Here is an 18,965-nt window from a genome sequence, read left to right as displayed (position 1 = left end):
CCCAAACAATTGGAGATATTGAACCACGTTATCAGACGTTGACCCACACAATTGGAGATAATGACCCATGTTATCAGAGACATAGACCCACACAATTGGAGATATTGACCCACACATTTGGAGATATTGACCCAAGTTATCAGAGACGTTGACCCACAGAATTGGATATACTGACCCACGTTATCAGAGACGTTGAACCAGATAATTGGAGATAATGACTCACGTTATCAGAGACATTGACCCACATATTTGGAGATATTGACCCACACATTGGGAGATATTGACCCACGTTATCAGAGACGTTGACCCACACATTTTGAGATATTGACCCACACATTGAGAGATATTGACCAACGTTATCAGAGACATTGACACACAATCGGAGGTGTTGATTCACATAATCTTAGATATTGACTCACATTGAGATATTGACTCACATAAGACATTGACCCACATGACTCACATGAGAGATAGACTTTTTTTGTCTTGGGATCCTTGGGGTCTTGAGTTCGAGCCCTGCTGGCCACTGAGTTAGCATCAAGGGGGTTGACTCAGCCTGTCATCCTTCCGAAATGATGCACCAGTATACTGGTAATTATCCCTGCGAAATGAGCACCAGTATACTGGTAATTATCCCTGCAGGGTCAAAGGCGACTAAAGGGTTGGTGTCAGGAAGGGCATCCGGCCGTAAAAACATTGCTACAAGACAGGGTACCATGATTGGAGCCCGCAAAAAGCTGACCCCTGCTCAGGGATAAAGGCTTTCAAATGGTGTGATGACTAATGGTAGGCAAGTAGACAAGTCCAGCAATTGAATAAACCACCTTCGACGATAAAGGAATTCTGAGTCAGTGGTAGACTTGAGTGAGCAGATCTAAGTGACAATGAGCGACATCCAGTCACACTACCTAAGCAGCATCACATTACGACCCTCGTTGTATGTCATTATCATGATCAAGTAAATCATCAAGATAGACACTTCACAAGTGGTGCTATTCACGACAGTGGATATTGGATTGTTGGTGGCAGGAGTCTCATTCATGGTATACAGAACAAGTGAGTCATCCTAACGACAATTCACGGACCAGTGTTTGTGTGTTTGTTTGTTTGTCGCGCTACTCCTCCTACAGTTCTGGGCCAATTCCATCCAAACTTGCTGCAGAGGATCAACGCAACCCCAAATAATGTATAGGGTGTTTATATCTTTGCCGGTGGTCTTGGGGAGGTGAGGGAGGGGGGACACAAATTCTCGATGTAAATGTGTATCGTGCAGCGCCGCCTCCAGGTGGGAGAGGGTATTACAAGTATCCATTATTTAAAGTACGGTATTCCTGTCCCCACGTTTTCCAGTGCAGTGAAGGTGTTTTGAATTATAAGCAGTATGTATGTTTTTGCTTCATGCACGTAACCCAGGATTATTTTTTTTGCCAAAAAAAGATGTCAGTTGCCGATAGTACACCGCCCAAATAAAGGTATGCATCAGAAGAATGTGCTGCATGTTTGGAACAAGATTGCCCATCGGGTGGGTACTCTGCTCGTGTCGTAAACTCTGATGGAAAGTGCACAGGAGCAAATGGTTGATCGTCCGCCTCAACGACTTCTATCTTCTTTCATCCCCTTATCCTCATGTTGGCTTTGATGTTTTTCGACTGTGGAAAGTTCTCACCCATCGTACCAGGGGCAGAGTCTTCTCTTGAAAATGCTGGTTTGTATTATTTGCCTGCACGTCAACAAGAGTAGTGCACATACAAGTCATTGGGGAGATGACTGCATCATCTTTTATCAATGCACTGTGCCACTTCATGGCTATCCATGGGCCTGTTAAGGCCTTATTTTCAGACTGTGAAAGCAACTCCGTTGGGGCTCAAATGTGCTAAATGACGTCCTGAAGGAAAATGGGCAAAATGTCTATTGACAGATACTTGATGGACAACAAAGTTGAGTGGAAGTTTAACCCCTCCCCCCCCCCCACTCCCCACCTCACACGTCACATTTGGGTGGAGTGTGGGAACGAATGATCAGTGTCTGTTGTAGAATCCTAAACGATTTCTCTTGGAGACCAAAGTTTCTCTAACCCACAAACTCCTTACTACCTTTCCGGCAGAGGTATGAGCTATTGTCAATGCTCTCCAAGTTGTACCAGGTGTCTCCAGATCCAGAAGTGCGAGAAATCTTTATACCAATGGCACTACTTACCAAAAAGACAACACCTCTTCTTGCACCACCAGGCAATTTTGGTCATCATAAAGACATCTTTGGCTATCAGTGGCGACATGTACCGTATTCAGCAAATACCTTCTGGTCACAATGGCACAAAGAATATCTTCCAACACTGCAGCCTCCTACACGGTGGCAAGTCAAGAAACGCAACCTTTGTGTCAGTGACATCGTTCTGCTGAAGGTTGATGTGCACAGGCCCTATGGACGCATGATTGAGACATTGGCCAGCGCAGATGGTTGGGCCGTGACTGAGGTCATGCTGCTTATATCAGCGGGGAAAGAGTGAATTCCTTCATTGTTTCGATTAACTGTGAATTTCATATTCTCATGTTATTTCCACTTTGTCCATATCCGTTAGCCATAGTCTGGTCCATGAATTTAGTGACTGTATATGATGCACTATGTTGTCGGTTTATTTCATTTTTGACAAATGTTCAACATTTTTGATAAGATTCAATAACAGTCTGACAATGTTTGCAGCCAAGGTGGCTTCCCTGGTTCTTGTTACACATCATTATCTTTGTTAAATCAACTGTTGTAGTGGTTTATATGAAAACCAGGCAAGGAGTGTGAAAGTAAAATTTATATTCTTGTTTTGCTTCATGCATATTTATGTTCTACTCAATGCTTGCCTCATGCATGTTTGTGCTTCACCCATGTGTGGCGTCATCTCCGCTGCAGAGGGCGAGCGGAACTCTTATCCGGTCTGGCGGGACGTGCTGTTTTGTGTAAAAGGAATGCTTTTTTTACAGACGCTGATGGAGTGATTTAAATTTTAAAAAAGTTATTTGAAACTCTGCAAGTGCTGGTTATACTGCCTGGAGCATTCTTAATTAAGAATCTGGACATGTGGCCTGTTCCAGGATACAGTCGACAAATTTTATTTCTTAGATATCAATATTAAGTCTTTCTTTAGCAGTGTACTGAATCCAAACAGACTGTTAATCTTCCTTCTGTTGCATGGTTGATATATTAAAGCAGAAAGCAGTTCTGAACACATTACTGTAGTACACACAGAGTGAAGTCTGTGTCATCTAGCATCATGACGACAGAATAAATTAACCATACATGTGTATTTTACAAAGTACTTCTCTGCTGTTTAAAGTGTAGATCCGTGATTTATTTTAAATGAAGCAGATTCCAGTGAAGAATGCATCAGGAAAGCGTAGGCTATATTTTGTGGCAAATGAGACTGGAGGAGGTACCCGTGGAAATTCCACATAATGTAAAATGTGACTTCAGGACCTCAACTCTCCCCCCACTACCCTCTCTTACTCTCTCCCCACCTCCTCCTTTATCTGCCCCTGCACCCCGACCCTCTCATCTCCCGCCTTGCACCCCTCACCCCTCTCTCCTCTCCACCTTCCCTCACTCTGTCTCCTCTCCCTCCTACTCACTCATTCCCCTCTCCCTTTACTTACTCTGTCCCCCTCCCTCCCCTCGTTCTGTCCCTCTCCCTATCCCTCACAGTCCCCCCCTCCTCATGTCACTCTGTCTTCCACTCACTTGTCCACAAGCTTGGTGTTGGCTTTACAGTCAAGGTGGCTGGCTTAAGATCTTAGCCTCTTAGGATCTTGAGTTTGAGCCCCTGTCCTCCCGTTGAAATAACACCAGAGGGGTTGACTCAGCCTATCATCCTTCTGAGGTCAGCAAAATGAGTACCAGCAGCACTGCATCAGCGGTCCAGCCACGCTTCCAGAAAATTATGCAATCAGCAGCTACAGGTCAGCTCAGGTGTGGGAGCATGCACCAGAGCAGCACGTCGCTGCGTCCACTTTCCGCCGGTATTCCAGGGGCTTCCATCTGGCCATCCCCCTGGCAGATGCCTGGCCCATCCCCATCTCCTTAAGATGCCAATCAACCTGTTGTAACCACGAGGAACGTGGTCGGCGCGTTGGCTCAGGTGTCTGTGATGATGGGGTCAACACCATACCCCACCTGCTTCACTCCTCTGTATATCACTCTTTCTTATCTCATTGTCCCGGAATTACTGAGGAGCCAGTGTTGTAGAACCTGTGACTAAGTGACTGACTAAGATTGGGCTTCTGTGCTTGGGGTAAGAGCTTCCTTTTGTGAAACTGTGTGATTTTGCTCAATATTTTAAACCCTTTTCCAAACTGCCCGATCATCTTCTTCCATTGGTTCGACATAGTGTGCATTTAGTGACAGGGAGTTCAGTCCCGCCCATTTGTTATGGTCAACCATTACCCAACGTTCCATTAACGGTATCAATCGGTCATTTTGATTGATAGCAGTTGAGCATTGGGAAGCACAGTCGTTATCTGGGGTGATAAATTTGCCAGGAAGTTAGGGCAATTGGAAGCGGCAATTGGACGCTGGATCCTCCAGAAATTAAGCATCTCAGACAGCGTTTGTGGTTGCTTAGCAATCCGTCACGCCACAGAGTTATCTGCGGTTCGTAAGTTTCAGGGTCGGTGGCCGAGGAGTGGGTCCGAGAACTCCCCTCGTGACACCGACCCCGGACCAATAACAATGTTATCAAATTGTTGGGTATTTTTATCCAGGCAGATCTGAAATGGGATGTTCATGTCAGTTATATTGTCAAAACGAGATAAGTCATTTGTATGTGCTTTGAAAGTTGATATATTAAAAAATAATGATCTTGTACCCATTTTCACTTAATTTGTCATTTGGGACTCCTGTGTGCTCAAACGGACACACAAAGCAGCAATGTAACGCAATTTCAATTGTTCAGAAAAGAGCTGTATCCTTGGTTTTCGTGATGAAGCGAAAAGCAGGGTTAGGCAATTGGTTCACTTTGTCTGGCTGTCTTTCTACAAAAGACCAGTTTATGATTAAGGAACATCTTAATTTCAATTGAATGTTTTATTTTGAACACAAATTGGACCATGAATCGGAAAACGAAACTGTAGTTTAGCATTACTTTGGCTATGAATTCTTCCAGATAGCGCATGCGCAGAGGTTTTCCACAATCTTTAAAATCATTCTTTTATTTCAATTGAATTATACACTTGAACACCGTTAAAAAAAAAAAAAATCGCCTTTTTGGGACTTTAAAAACCCTTCCATTTAGCAGTACTTGGACAAAATATTACAGCATTTTACGGCATCATGATCAATCAAATTTGCCGCTCGGAGACCACACCCATGTCCATATTTCTTAAGACTGCATGGAGTAAAGTGTTCTATGAACTCTCGAGTTTCCTTTGCTCTGCTCTTTCAGGTATTTATGGATTGCTGATGCTACTCTTTCAAAATTTTATTATATTCATAATTAACTTAATCAAACATTGGCTAGTCATATAACTAGGCTAGCCAAAAAAGTGGCTAGTCATATAACCCAAAATGCAATATTTAAAGTGTGTTTGCTATACAAGGTAGAGGAACGTATACAGCACACACGAACGTGGTACATGTGGATAGATTTGGATCTGTATGGACTCTGCCATGCCATGCCTGTTATGGGTGCCATGCCGTGGTGGCAAAGTTCCATCCCGTATCTTCTGGAGGTTCTATTGTTGCGGGCCGGGAATCGGCTGCGAGCACAACCGCGAAGTGGAGCAGTGGGGTCGACCCTGCCGAACACCCGGAATCTGGATCGTACCTTTCGGAAAACTCCAAGAGTTCCGGGTCCCTTACAGGAACGTGAATCGTCAATAATTCCACCACGTGGGACATGGTTATTTGCCAAACTTCAAAATACCTAGAGACCCACGTGGCGAGCTACTGAGTATCCACACCCTTGACGGCACTCGTACAGGACGAGCCGTATGCGTGCTCGACCCGTGCGTGACCCGAGCGGATGGTCACCGAGCTTCAGTCAGTCCCAAATGTACACCACAACGGCAACAACGGCCTTTTTAATTCCCCAACATGCACCGTGTTAAAACAATAAAAAAAAACACAAAAACGATCTGATACATTTAAAAAATAGGGTATTTATTAACAGTAGGTGGGGAAGGAGGGGAAGGAGGGGAAGGAGGGGAGCACGCAGAGTTATCACGACTAATAAGAGATGCAAGGCAAATGATGTTCAGTTATAGCACTTAATTTACTACTTAAAGACGGGCCCACCAACAGACACACACACAGATACCCAGAAGGAGATGGACCTGTCCACCTCGTGTGGTTTGGCTGACACGAGAGAACCAGGCCAGCGTCGAGATGCGGTCCGAAGAACCAGGTGCCAGCGATGGGACGAGCAGAGCCCAGAACACGCGCTCGAAGAAACGGCCCAAAGAACCAGGCACCAGCGATGGGACGAGCAGAGCCCAGAACACGCGCTTGAAGAAACGGCCCGAAGAAGCAGGCGCCAGCGATGGGACGAGCAGAGCCCAGAACACGCGCTCGAAGAAACGGCCCGAAGAACCAGGTGCCAGCGAGAGCTATCAAAGTCCAGAGCTCCGCTCAGCGCTCGTCCCGACAACCAAAACTCTCTTTTTCCAGCAATTCCGCCACACTTATCCTCGGCTCTCCTTTCCTTTCTTTCTCTCCGGCTCCGTCCATTCAGGCGTGGCCCTCTCTCATTGGTTTCCCGACGGCAATCTCGCTCGCACCCCTCCGATTGGCTTAGAGGGGCGCCATGCCCGTATTTGGAGCGAAATCCAAGATGCCAATGCCCCAAAGAAACCCCGCCTGGCACATTGGACTCCGCCCACGTACATGCCGACATGCACGTAGGCCATGGCGTCGGTGTGAGGAAGCAAGGTGCAGGTGAGGGTGATGCTGCTGTTGTTGTAGTTATAGTTGATTTAAAATAAAATAAAACCCTGATGATCAAAATAACTCTGCAGCGCATGAACATTTAATTACCCATTTAACAAGGGATGGGGAGCTATCTATCCACATTTACTTATTGAAATAACTGAGCTATAGGACCTGTATGTTGAGTGCTCATGGCTTCCAGATTCGTAACACAACCCCCTCCCCTTTTCACAGACTCGTCCCGAGTCGTCAAATTTTCATGTGACCAGCATGTGTAAGTTTTCCCCTACTACATTTTACCTTCCGAACCCTGAGTGCAACATTTTTTTATACATGTCCCAAAAATAAATAACCTAATGCACTGCGTAACTAACTAACAGACTCACACGGACAACTTAACCACATTGCCGGCACTACGACAGACTGACAGGTGGGTTAAACTTATTTACAATTTTTCCTTAACTAATATTTACACTAACCATGGCCCAGGACTGGTCATCTGTGAGGAAGAAGGCACAAATAATGTCAACAGTTTGTGTGGGTAAGTGCTCAGCAGCTGGAAGGTCAGACATCTTCAGGGCCTGCTCAAAAGGTCCCTCTTTTGTCACTGAACCTTCTTTTTCTGTTTTTTCAGTCTTCAGCTGCTGGAGGCAACTCACCCTAACACGGCAGGCTATGCGCCATCCCACAGGTCATTTGAAGTGGCCTTTATTGAAGAAGAGGTGGCCAGGCTGCTCACTGCAGTCTCTGGCTCATGGGAATGGAAATGGATGGCGATGTAAAAACAAAACAAAAATGGACGCGCGGGCTGCTCAATGCAGTCCCCGTGTGCGGCTGCCTGCAGGGCAGTCCCTGCAACACACTCTGAGAGATCCTGGTGCACATGGTGATGGTGACGCAGGGCAATGCAAAGAAGGTAGCAGGCATGGGGTCATGGCAGAGGCAGGCAACAAAGGCATGGCAAGGCAAGGCAATGCGGACGAGGAACTGTTGCACAACAGGCCGGCCTCTGGTCTGGTCTCGTGAGGTTGTGTGGAAGGAGTGCGGTGGTGCCGGCCGCTCTGGCAATGGGCTCGGACCTACCCTACTGTCTCCCCCCAACCTATCACCTTTGCCTGTCGCTGTACATATCCACTCCCTTAATTTGCAACAATGAACCCACAAAATTTAGCCCCTTTTATTTTTTTTATATATATTTTTTTAAATAATTGTTTGTCCCTAACCCTCCTATTATCCTTGTCCGGCTAACCTATCCTGTCCATCTACTCCCAACCCCTACGTTCCATTTTGGAGGGGAATAGGGAGACTTGCGTCCTGTCTCGAGGCCCAACAAAGCCTCAGAATGGCCTCCTCATAATTCAGCAATCTTTCCTAAGGTGGGTCCAGTGGCCTATAGAGAGCGAAGGGATGGATGGTGCGCAGGGGTACATTTCCGAACTATCCCAGCATTTATTAACTTTAAACTACCCCGGGGCTTTTCAAAACGCCTGTCTCTTTAAACTATAGGTTCTAGAAACCATGATTCCCTTCGCCTGTGTTGGTGTCCATTATTAATTTGGGCCCTGCCCACAAATTTTCTTCCGTGCCCTTGCACAATTTCATGGCTGGGCAGCGTGGCTCACTTGGGAGGGATTCCCTCTCTACCGAACTCCAACTACGGCACCCCCAGGCCCTGAGGCTGTCTCCGAGCCTACCTGCCCCCTATGAACGTGGGGGGTTGCCCTTCCTGGAATTTCCCCCCTCTGATGCCCACGTGGCATTTTGGCACTTCGGGTCCCGCTACCGACGGGTCACCCGTGGCCACTACACTATCCCGGTCCCTTGGACCCATGGCCTACTTGAGCCGACTGTACGGTGCCCGGGATGCCCTCTACTCAGTATGCATATTTCAACAGCCACGCTCCCAGCTGGTCAATCGACTCCTGCACCCTACAAAAAGGTTTCGTGCCTTCATTCAACACCAACAACAAAACAACATCCGATTGGTTAATTTAACTAACCCACTAACATTATACTAACGCCAGGTTCCTTTGGGTGGGATTCACTCCTCCCCCCAATCATTCATTCGCACCATGCATACCACATTTGCTCCATTCACACTTGGGCCCGCTGTCCCACATTCATTCATTGCACACTTTTTTTTCTTTTTTTTAACTTTCCAATTCACACCAATACTGACACTCAACTAACTAAATTCCCCTAACTAATTCGTGCTCCCTCGTCATCCCTTAAACGAATGCACATTCCATTTCATCTACGAAGCTAAGTTACGTCCCCACTACACATTCCATGCCCGTCCATGTCTCCCAAAAATCCATTTCTAATTATAACCTAACATTCCCACCAACTCGTCCATGGGCCTCATGGAGGACGGCCCATGCCCCCATGAGGCCGGTCTAACTAAAGGCCCAGTCACACCTTGACGTTTTAGCCAGCGATGGAAACGTATTAAAATTTATGTAAAACGCTGGCTTACGTTGAACTTTTGATGTTTTTTTTTTAAAGATTCGGAGGTATTCAGAGCGACTTGGTCTTATGTATAACGCATTAGTAACGGACACAGAACGTTTCGTTGTGTTATAGATAACTTATACCAACGAATGCTGAACCTGTTGTCGGCCTACACAACCTATGCCCAACGATAGTCTAACTTAGGCATAGCGCGTTGCACGCATCGCCGACGATGTCGTGACGTAGCCTATTAAAAGGCTGACGCACAACGATTCGAATCATAACTGCCGTAGAAATGGAAGTGTCAACATCGCGGTCACACCTTGGCGATCTTGCCAGCGTATGCCGACCTAAGAAAAATGTGTCTAAAACGTTGGGGCACGTCAAATACGGTATGAGTAAGTTTGGTATACGTGAGTAGAACGCTAAAGTACGCTATCATACGTCGTAGTAAGTAGAGTACGTCAAGAAATTTTAAACATGTTCAAAATTTTACGACGTACTTGGCGTATGACACACGTTCCGCATGCGATGGGGATACGTTGTACACACGATATGCGGACGCTTACACACGTCCACAAAGGCTACTTATAAGCTACTCATAAGTCGAAACACGTCGCGGTAATGTCTTTTTTTACGCAAAACTTATTTCTAACTTATGTTTGACGTGCTTTGAACCAATTCTTCACGTAGTCCCAACACACATTGACGTATGTAGACGTATTCCAATGACGTCTTCCGATCGACAAAAAAAATAAATGAACGTGTTTCTAACTTACAACTGCCATATAAAGACGTGTTCCCAGCGATTTTGGGAATTGGTATATAAAAATGGTGTTCATAAAAGGGGAACCCAACAGTGTTTTCGAGTCCTTTTTGAGTCGATGTCCATGTCAGCAGTAACTGTATCAGTATCAGTATCAGTATTAGTATTAGTAGTAGTTTGTTCATGTTGGCAGTAGTAGGTGAGTGTGAGGGGGAGGGTGTGGGTTATGATGGATCCTCCTTGCGTCCGCGTGTCCACGGGTAGGAGACATCTTTGCACCATTGTTCGAAGTTCTTCGCGGCTAATTTTTTATGGGGCTTTTTCAACAATGAGCTATGGCTTGTTTTTACGATTTAGGTCTATTCATAATGGGTTGGACAAATGCACAATGAACTAATAATGTGCATAGAGCGCTTCGATAACTTATAGATTCAGTATACCAACGAATAATTATCGTGTAGCCGGCATTCACAAACTATGCCCAACGATAGCCTAACTTATCCATATCGTGCGGCAGTTTATCTTTGCCGGTGGCGTGGGGTTTGCTATTGTTACGTTTGAGGGGGGGGGTATGCATTCAAAGGGTAATTAGGATGTTTAATTAGGTATGCCATGCTGTTCGAGTTTACCAGGATCTCGATGTAATAAGTAGTAATTCAGTGGTGATAAGTTGTCGAGTAAATGTTCATTTCTTCAAGGGGGAAATGATAAATGTCACGTAGTTAGATAGGGACACGGGATAGGGTAAGTGTGTCTGCGTAAACCCCTTTTGGTATTCTCTGGAGACTAGCCGTGACGTCACAGGACAGTGCAACGGATGGCTCCGCCCCGTGATCACGATTGGCGGAAGGCGATGGCGGTGGGCCAATAAACGGCCTGATTGGGAGTGACGAGGACGAAGGATAAAAAGGTTCTGTTCGGGGTTGAAAAGGAAGAAGAAGAAGATTACAACCAGAACGCTCGTGTTTTTTTGGTGTGGTACCTGTGCCGGCAGAGAGCGTCCTGGTTGCTGTGCTGAGTGGATCGTGCTCTTGATCTTGCCTGGGAGCCTTGCCGAGCCTCGTGCCTCACTTTGGTTGGCTCTAGGGTTCTGCTGACTCGGAATACGGGGTCGGGCGGCGGGTGGACCTGCCTCCCTCTCCTGCTCGCGGCTTGGCGCGGGAGCTGGTTCCCTGCCGGCTGTGGGCGGACTTGGGCCAGGACCAGGAGGTCGACAGCACCGCGGTTTCTCCTGCCCCCCCCCCCCCCTGGCGAGAGCAAGGCCGGCTCGTCCGGCGCCGATCCAGGGACAGTTGCGTCCACACCACGGTCCAGCCTGACCACCAGAGATAGCTACGTTTTGTGTGTGTGTGTGTGTGTGTGTGTGTGTGTGTGTGTGTGTGTGTGTGTGTGTGTGTGTGTGTGTGTGTGTGTGTGTGTGTGTGTGTGTGTGTGTGTCTGCTTGGCGCCTTAGAGGGATTGAGAACTGTATATTCATTGGAATTGTCTGTGTTTTTCCCCACGCCCGATCCCACACCATCCCGTCGAATCGCCCCGGATCCCTCTTCTTGCCGAGTCTTGATATTTCTGGTCAGTGATAAAAAAAGAATAAACATCATCAACTCAGTGAAAAGCGACTCGTGCCACCTTCCTCGTCCCGTTTGCGGTAGGGCGATTGAAACCGCCGTCTTTGGGTTATAAATAAATAAACCGCCTCCATCGTTTCAGCTCATTCTACGTTGGCGGGACTGTTCAAGTCCCGTGGACGTCACACTATTCATAGGCTGCCACTCAACGATTTAAATGGCTGCATCTCCACTATTGAAAGTAGACGCTTGCGCTCAACAATTGGATATTTTTTTTTTACACTCAACGACTTTTAAACGGTACCACTCAGCTATTTTCATTGTTTACAATGAACGATTTAAATTGCTGTCACTCGCCTTTGTTTTTTGACGCTGGGGTTTGGAAATTTGAAGCGTTTCTTCTGAACGTGTTAAAACGCTCAAACTCGACTATTTTAAATAGACGCTGCCGATGGAAAATTGGAATCATAGCCAAGCTAGACATCGAAGTGTGAACATTCTCGTCATGCCGAAGAAAAGTTTGAAGAATGCTGCAAATAAGTGTCCTGGCCGTGGCCGTGGACGCTGACACAAGGACGATCCATTATACCGACGTCTTTCAGCCTATGAGTAACTTAAAAGTAACGTCTGTCGACGTGTGGCATCGAACGCGTAACGTGCCAACAACACGTTAATCACAGGTTAGAAATAAGTTTCGGGTACGCTAAACATTACCTCGGCGTGTCTCAACTTATGATTAACTTACAAGTAGCATGTGTTGACGTCTGTCAACGATCGCAGACCGTGCATACAACTTGTGGCCAGCGTAGCGGAACGTGTGAGTCATACGCCGGCATACGTCGTGAAATTTCAAGCATGCAAAAATTTGAGGACAACCGAAAAGTATGTTTAAAGCCAGCGTACAATGACGTATGGCAGTGTTTTTCAGCGTGCTCTCAATGTTATCAAAACTTACCCATAACGTATTCAACGTGTGCCAGCGTTTTAGAAAAAAATTTCAAAAATCGGCATACGTTGGCTAAAACGTCAAGGTGTGACTGGGCCTTCAGCTAAACCCATCCCGCTAACTAGTGCTTCCTTTGCCCAAACACCTAACTGTGTACGTGGAGCGAGGATTTTTTTTTTTGCACCGCCATGGTGGCGGTCTACGGCTTGCCCGTTCGTCCCTATGGGTGATAATAACGTCCCCTCCAATGGACGATACTTGGGGCCTTGTCGTCGCCCTACCAATTACAACGAGCGCTCGCTTTCGGGGAATTCCCCACGCGGGACAACGCGCATTGCTAACCCGAAGCTCGTGCCGCGAGGTCCGGGCCGATGACATCACCCGCGCACCGAACCTGCATGGTTTCCCGTGCAGGCCAGCATGAGCGCATCGTCCCGGAAACCCGCTCCGCGAACAGAACACGCGGCATGCAGCATGTGGAGCTTCGCATACGTGCCCACGTGGGAACCCGCAAGTTCCAAATTCACCCAACACTCGCCTACCTTTTAACCGTCTGTGCGACAGTCTCTTTCGAAACACGGTACGTTACCACACCGGAATCCCTCCACGAAGACGCGCACGCGAGGGCCATTCATGAAATGACGAACGGGCCTTGTACGCGGCATCTCGTGGGACCGGCACGGTTACCAAAATAACTCTTTGCGACCCTCCAGGCTCGCCACCCGTGTCTCCCGTCTGGATCGGTCCGTCCATTTCCACGCATGCCATGTTACTCACACCATACTTACCTTCTGGCACACTCGCACCACTCACACTCTCAACCACACACACACCGGGACATTCATATCGGGGATTTGTGCTACCACAAGCAATCCCTGGGTTTCCATACACCCCAAGCTCCACGTGTACCCGTTCACATCAGACATCCCCTCAACCCCGTGCAGCTCGACCGGACTCACCTCGTCGCGATCTGCTTCAAGGGAGCATACCGTCTCCCTTTGTTCCTGGAGGAGGCCATCCTGCTACTCGCACCGGGTCATGAAACATCCCACATGCTCGACCCCATTATCCCCTCCTAAATCTATGTGTGTGTGCTCGTCTTTTACTTTATTTAATTCGTTCCCCTCTTTTGCTTCCTGCGTCTCCCTCTTTATTTCTGACTCCTCTCGTGTCTCTACTAATTTTTCCGTCATCCTTTTGTCTCTGTTAATTCCTCAGTCTCCCTCACCTCCTTTGGTTCTTCCGTCTTCCCCTCATGTCTCATCCCACATGTCTCCCCATCAATTGTCGTGACATCTCTCGTCCCCTCGACCTTATCCGCATCCATTGTGGGCCGGACACATTCCACACTCCCCCTCGACGGTTCGGTCGCTCCGCCATGTGGTGCCGCCATTATGATCTTCATGCTCGCCTGCAAATTCAACCCCATGGTCTGCATTTCCCCTCGCTGCGTTTGAATATCGTCCCTTATGTCATCCATTTTGTGCTCTATACTTTGCACGCTCGCATCCATTTTGCGCGCTCGCATCCATTTTGCATCGCTTGCATGTTAGCTTTCATTTCTTCCGCATTTTCCTTCATCAATCGTCCCATCATTTCCATCATCCGATCCATGGGCGAAATTGCACGTGGGGGCGCTCGTTCGACGCCGCCCCCTCTGCACCCATTACAACCTCTGAGTTCGGTTGTGGGGGATGGTCGACCTGCATGGTGGTGTCCTGGGCCTCTGGTTCCTCTACACTACTACTACTACTATCCACCTGCTTCAGCCCATCTTGGTTCGACATATGTGTTGGGAGTAAAATTTGACGCTCGTAATTTGGGGGAACGGGGGGGGGGAGGGGTTTGCTCCCTACACCCCTGGTCCGACCCTTAAATTTCTCTCCGGAGCCGGAGGGGTTCGAAACACGCTCCCGACACCAAATTGTTGTGAATTTGAACCTGTAATTTTTGTTAACGGAGGCGGAGGGGTTCGTATCTCCACGATTGACACCAATTTGTTGCGGGTCGGGGATCGGCTGCGAGCATGACCGCTAGCTGGAGCAGTAGGGTCGACTCTGCCAAACACCCGGAATCTAGATCGTACCATTCGGAAAACTCCGAGAGGTACGGGTCCCTGACAGGACCGTGAATCGTCAATAATTCCACCACGTGGGACAGGGTTATTTGCCAAACTTCAAAATACCTAGAGACCCATGTGGCGAGCTACTGAGTATCCACACCCTTGACGGCACTCGTACGGGATGAGCCATATGCATGCTCGACCCGTGCGTGACCCGAGCGGAGGGTCACCGAGCTTCCGTCAGTCCCAAATGCACACCACTATAGCAACAATGGCCTTTTTAATTCCCCAACATGCACCGTGTTAAACCAATAAAAGAAACACAAAAAGGAGCTGATAGATTTCACAAATAGGGTATTTATTAACAGTATGTGGGGAAGGAGGGAGCACGTAAGGGCAGAGTTATCACGACTAATAAGAGATGCAAGGCAAATAATGTACAGCGAATGCACTTAACAATTTACGACTTAAAGACGGGCCCACCGAGAGACACACACAAACACACACACACACACACAGATACCCAGAAGGACATGGACCTGTCCACCTCGTGTGGTTTGGCTGACACGAGGGAACCAGGCCAGCGTCGAGATGCGGTCCGAAAAACCAGGCACCAGCGATGGGACGAGCAGAGCCCAGAACACGCGCTCAAAGAAACGGTCCAAAGAACCAGGTGCCAGTGACGGGACGAGCAGAGCCCAGAACATGCGCTCGAAGAAACGGCCTGAAGAACCAAGCGCCAGCGAGAGCGATCAAAGTCTAGAGTTCCGCTCAGCGCTCGTCCCGACAACCAAAACTCTTTTTCCATCAGATCCGCGGCACTTATCCTCGGCTCTCCTTTCCTTTCTTTCTTTCCGGCTCCGTCCGTTCAGGTATGGCCCTCTCTCATTGGGTACCCGATGGCAATCTCGCTCGCACCCCTCTGATTGGCTGATCGGGGCACCATGCCCGTATTTGGAGTGAACTCCAAGATGCCAATGCCCCAAAGAAACTCCGCCTGGCACATTGGACTCCGCCCACGTATGTGCCGACATGCACGTAGGCCATGGCGTCGGTGTGAGGAAGTGAGGTGCAGGTGAGGGTGATGCTGCTGTTGTTATAGTTATAGTTGATTTAAAATAAAAGAAAACCCTAACTATCAAAATAACTCCGCAGCGCATGAACATTTAATTACCCATTTAACAAGGGACGGGGAACTATCTATCCACATTTACTTATCGAAATAACTGAGCTATAGGACCTGTATGTTGAGTGCTCATGGCTTCCAGATTCGTAACACTATCACGTTTTCTTTTGTCCTCGCACCTGTTTCTAAAGCATTTGGTTATAGGATTTGACTTACAAAGGTTAAATGTTTCTCTTTGTGAGTTTCAAAGTTAAATATATGTTATAACACCCGAATTCTGAGCCGGTTGCCGGAATTACGTGTTTTCTAAATCACAAAATCACCGAGCAAAATTTTTTTCTTCCCATCACACGCAGCTGTTTAAATAGATTAATGTTTATGAACATCAATGTGAAAGGTCTATTTAAATGCCACGTTGTTATTTAAATTTGTTTATTGAAATTCCCCCAAAACAACGGTGAAAGCAACTCAAGGTTGCTCAAGATTGACTCCAATCTGCTGATTCCTGAAAAATTGCAGATGTTGGCCAAGCGTGTGTGTGTGTGTGTGTGTGTGTGTGTGTGTGTGTGTGTGTGTGTGTGTGTGTGTGTGTGTGTGTGTGTGTGTGTGTGTGTGTGTGTGTGTGTGTGTGTGTGTGTGTGTGTGTGTGTGTGTGTGTGTGTGTGTGTGTGTGGTTCATTAAGCGCAACATATTCTCTCTGCCTACTCCCCTCCCCCCCACCCCCTTCTCTCTCTCCCTGTCCCATCCTCGCTCTGCCCCCTCCAAATACAGTGCAACACCCTCCCAAACATCTCATTCCCCCCAGTCCCATCCTCGCTCTGCCCCCTCCAAATACAGTGCAACACCCTCCCAAACATCTCATTCCCTCCCCAGTCCCATCCTCGCTCTGCCCCCTCCAAATACAGTGCAACACCCTCCCAAACATCTCATCCCCCCCCAACCTCTCTGTCCCTCTCTCTCGATCTCTCTCTGTATCTCTCTGTCTGTCTGCCTGTCTGTCTCTCCCCCCCCTTTAGTATTACCATCAGTGAGGCGATGGGTGGTATTTGCTAGTTAACAACATTTACAACGTATCAATACTTAAAAGCACATCATAGACAAAGACAAAGGAATCACTTCTAATTGCTTCCTTTCTAATGTACTAGTGCATGCCCGTACCCGTACGTGTGTGGCCGTACCTGCGTGGCCGTACATGCAAAAAAATTAAAACAAACAACAACCACACAGGCCGTTCCTTCGCTCTCGCGTGCCTGCACATACGTGGCCGTACGTGCAAAAAAAAAAAAAAAAAAAAAAAAAAAACTTTCAAACCGCGAGCCAGAAACAACCACACAGCCATTCCTTCGCTCTCGCGTGCCCGTACGTGCGTGGCCGTACGTGCAAAAAAAAAAACTTTCAAACCGCGAGCCAGAAACAACCACACAGGCCGTTCCTTCATTGTTGTAAACGATGAATGGATTGGGGCATTGTGTTTATCTATAAATGCGCATCAGAAATCGAGAAATTATTAGAGAATATAGTAAGTCATCACTATCCGGAAGTGGTGCGTGCCCGTACGGAATGTTCATATGCATTCCACGAATTATCGCTTGCATTGAAGTAACAACTGCTGTGATACACACACACAGTTAATGAATATCCAAATTAAAATCAAGTTTATCTCCCTGTCTTTGCTCTCCATGACATTCGCTGCCATTGACCATTGCCACTCCTACGCCACGGTGAGGCAACAGGGTAGGATTTGTAGGAGACCTGAAAGTACAGTGTCATTATTGTATCGAACATAATTCCATGTTCGAATTGTTTTAGTTTGAAAATAGTTTTTTTTTTTTAAGTTTGCAAAGCATACCACCAAAATGAGATGTATTTCGTTGGCAAGCATGGTGAGTAGAGCTGAATTCCTTAACACTTCCAAAGGCCACACCGTTTTGACACTTGGAAACAAAAATAAGTTGTGCACTTTTTTTGATAAATTATTTTTGGAACAATTTTTCTTCAATAAATAAATAATAATAATAATTGTCTCCATGTACACACCTTTATCTCGTTATTATCTCGTTAGCACCTCTTCATAAACAACATTGCTGAGGAAATGCTGTCGTAAACAACGACTGGAATGGCCAATGGGGAATTGTGTTTAAGAAAATCGAGAAAGAAAGAATAATCTAAGTCGATAAATCGAGAAAAAATAGAGAAAGTACAGAAATCGAGAAAGAAAGAATACAGTAAGTCGATAAATCGAAAAAAAAATCGAGAAAGAATACAGTAATCGTCACTATCCGGAAGTCCGGAAGTTAAGTCCTCACTGTCGGGTCGGGGATCGGAAAAATTAGTGGAGGTGAGCAGTGATCCTGGATTCAGTGTCCTGCAGAAACCTGGGGGAAACAAAGCATGGAAAGAGCAGAGGGTGCAAGACCAGAAAGAAGGCGGTAGAAGACAGAGAGACCACCGACCTGTCTGCAATGGTATAATGATAGACCCACAAACTCAGCTTCATCACAGGCGATTCCAATAATCTTGAAGTTCGCATATCGAAGTTACGATTATTCGCAATTTAGTTTTAATGGCCAATTATTCAATTAGCGCCAATGTATTTTGCCTTTTCGCAATGTCATTGCAAGGAAAAACACACAGAGAAGAGAAAAGAAAAGAAAAGAAAAGAAGAAGAAAAAAAAAAGTACGTGCTAAAAAATTTTTTTTCAAACAACCACACATTGTAAAATGTAAAACAACCACACACAACAACATTGTAAAATGTTCCTTCGCTCTCGTAAACGAGGACTCAATTGGGGCATTGTGTTTATCTATAAATGCGCATAAGAAATCGAGAAATTATTAGAATACACTAAGTCATCACTATCCGGAAGTCCGTACGTTGTAACCCGTAATGGGGAACGCAGCTGAGGATCTCTTCCCCATCGGCCACGTCTACGCAGCAACGTGTCCTGTCATTGGTTGGTAAATAAATGGCCATAACTTGGGAAGCACTTGTCCGATTAATATCAAACCTTGAAAAGGCACATACTTAGGTCCCCAGCAATATACCTGGCAAGTTTCAATTAGATCGGACCAGTGGTTGTCGAGAAACAGCGGTTACACACACACACACACACACACACACACACACACACACACACACACA

This window comes from Eptatretus burgeri, chromosome 13 (assembly GCF_056783735.1).
Source record: "Eptatretus burgeri isolate ZD-2024b chromosome 13, Ebu_testis_v1, whole genome shotgun sequence".
NCBI lineage: Eukaryota > Metazoa > Chordata > Myxini > Myxiniformes > Myxinidae > Eptatretus > Eptatretus burgeri.
Note: the sequence above shows the minus strand (reverse complement) of the source record.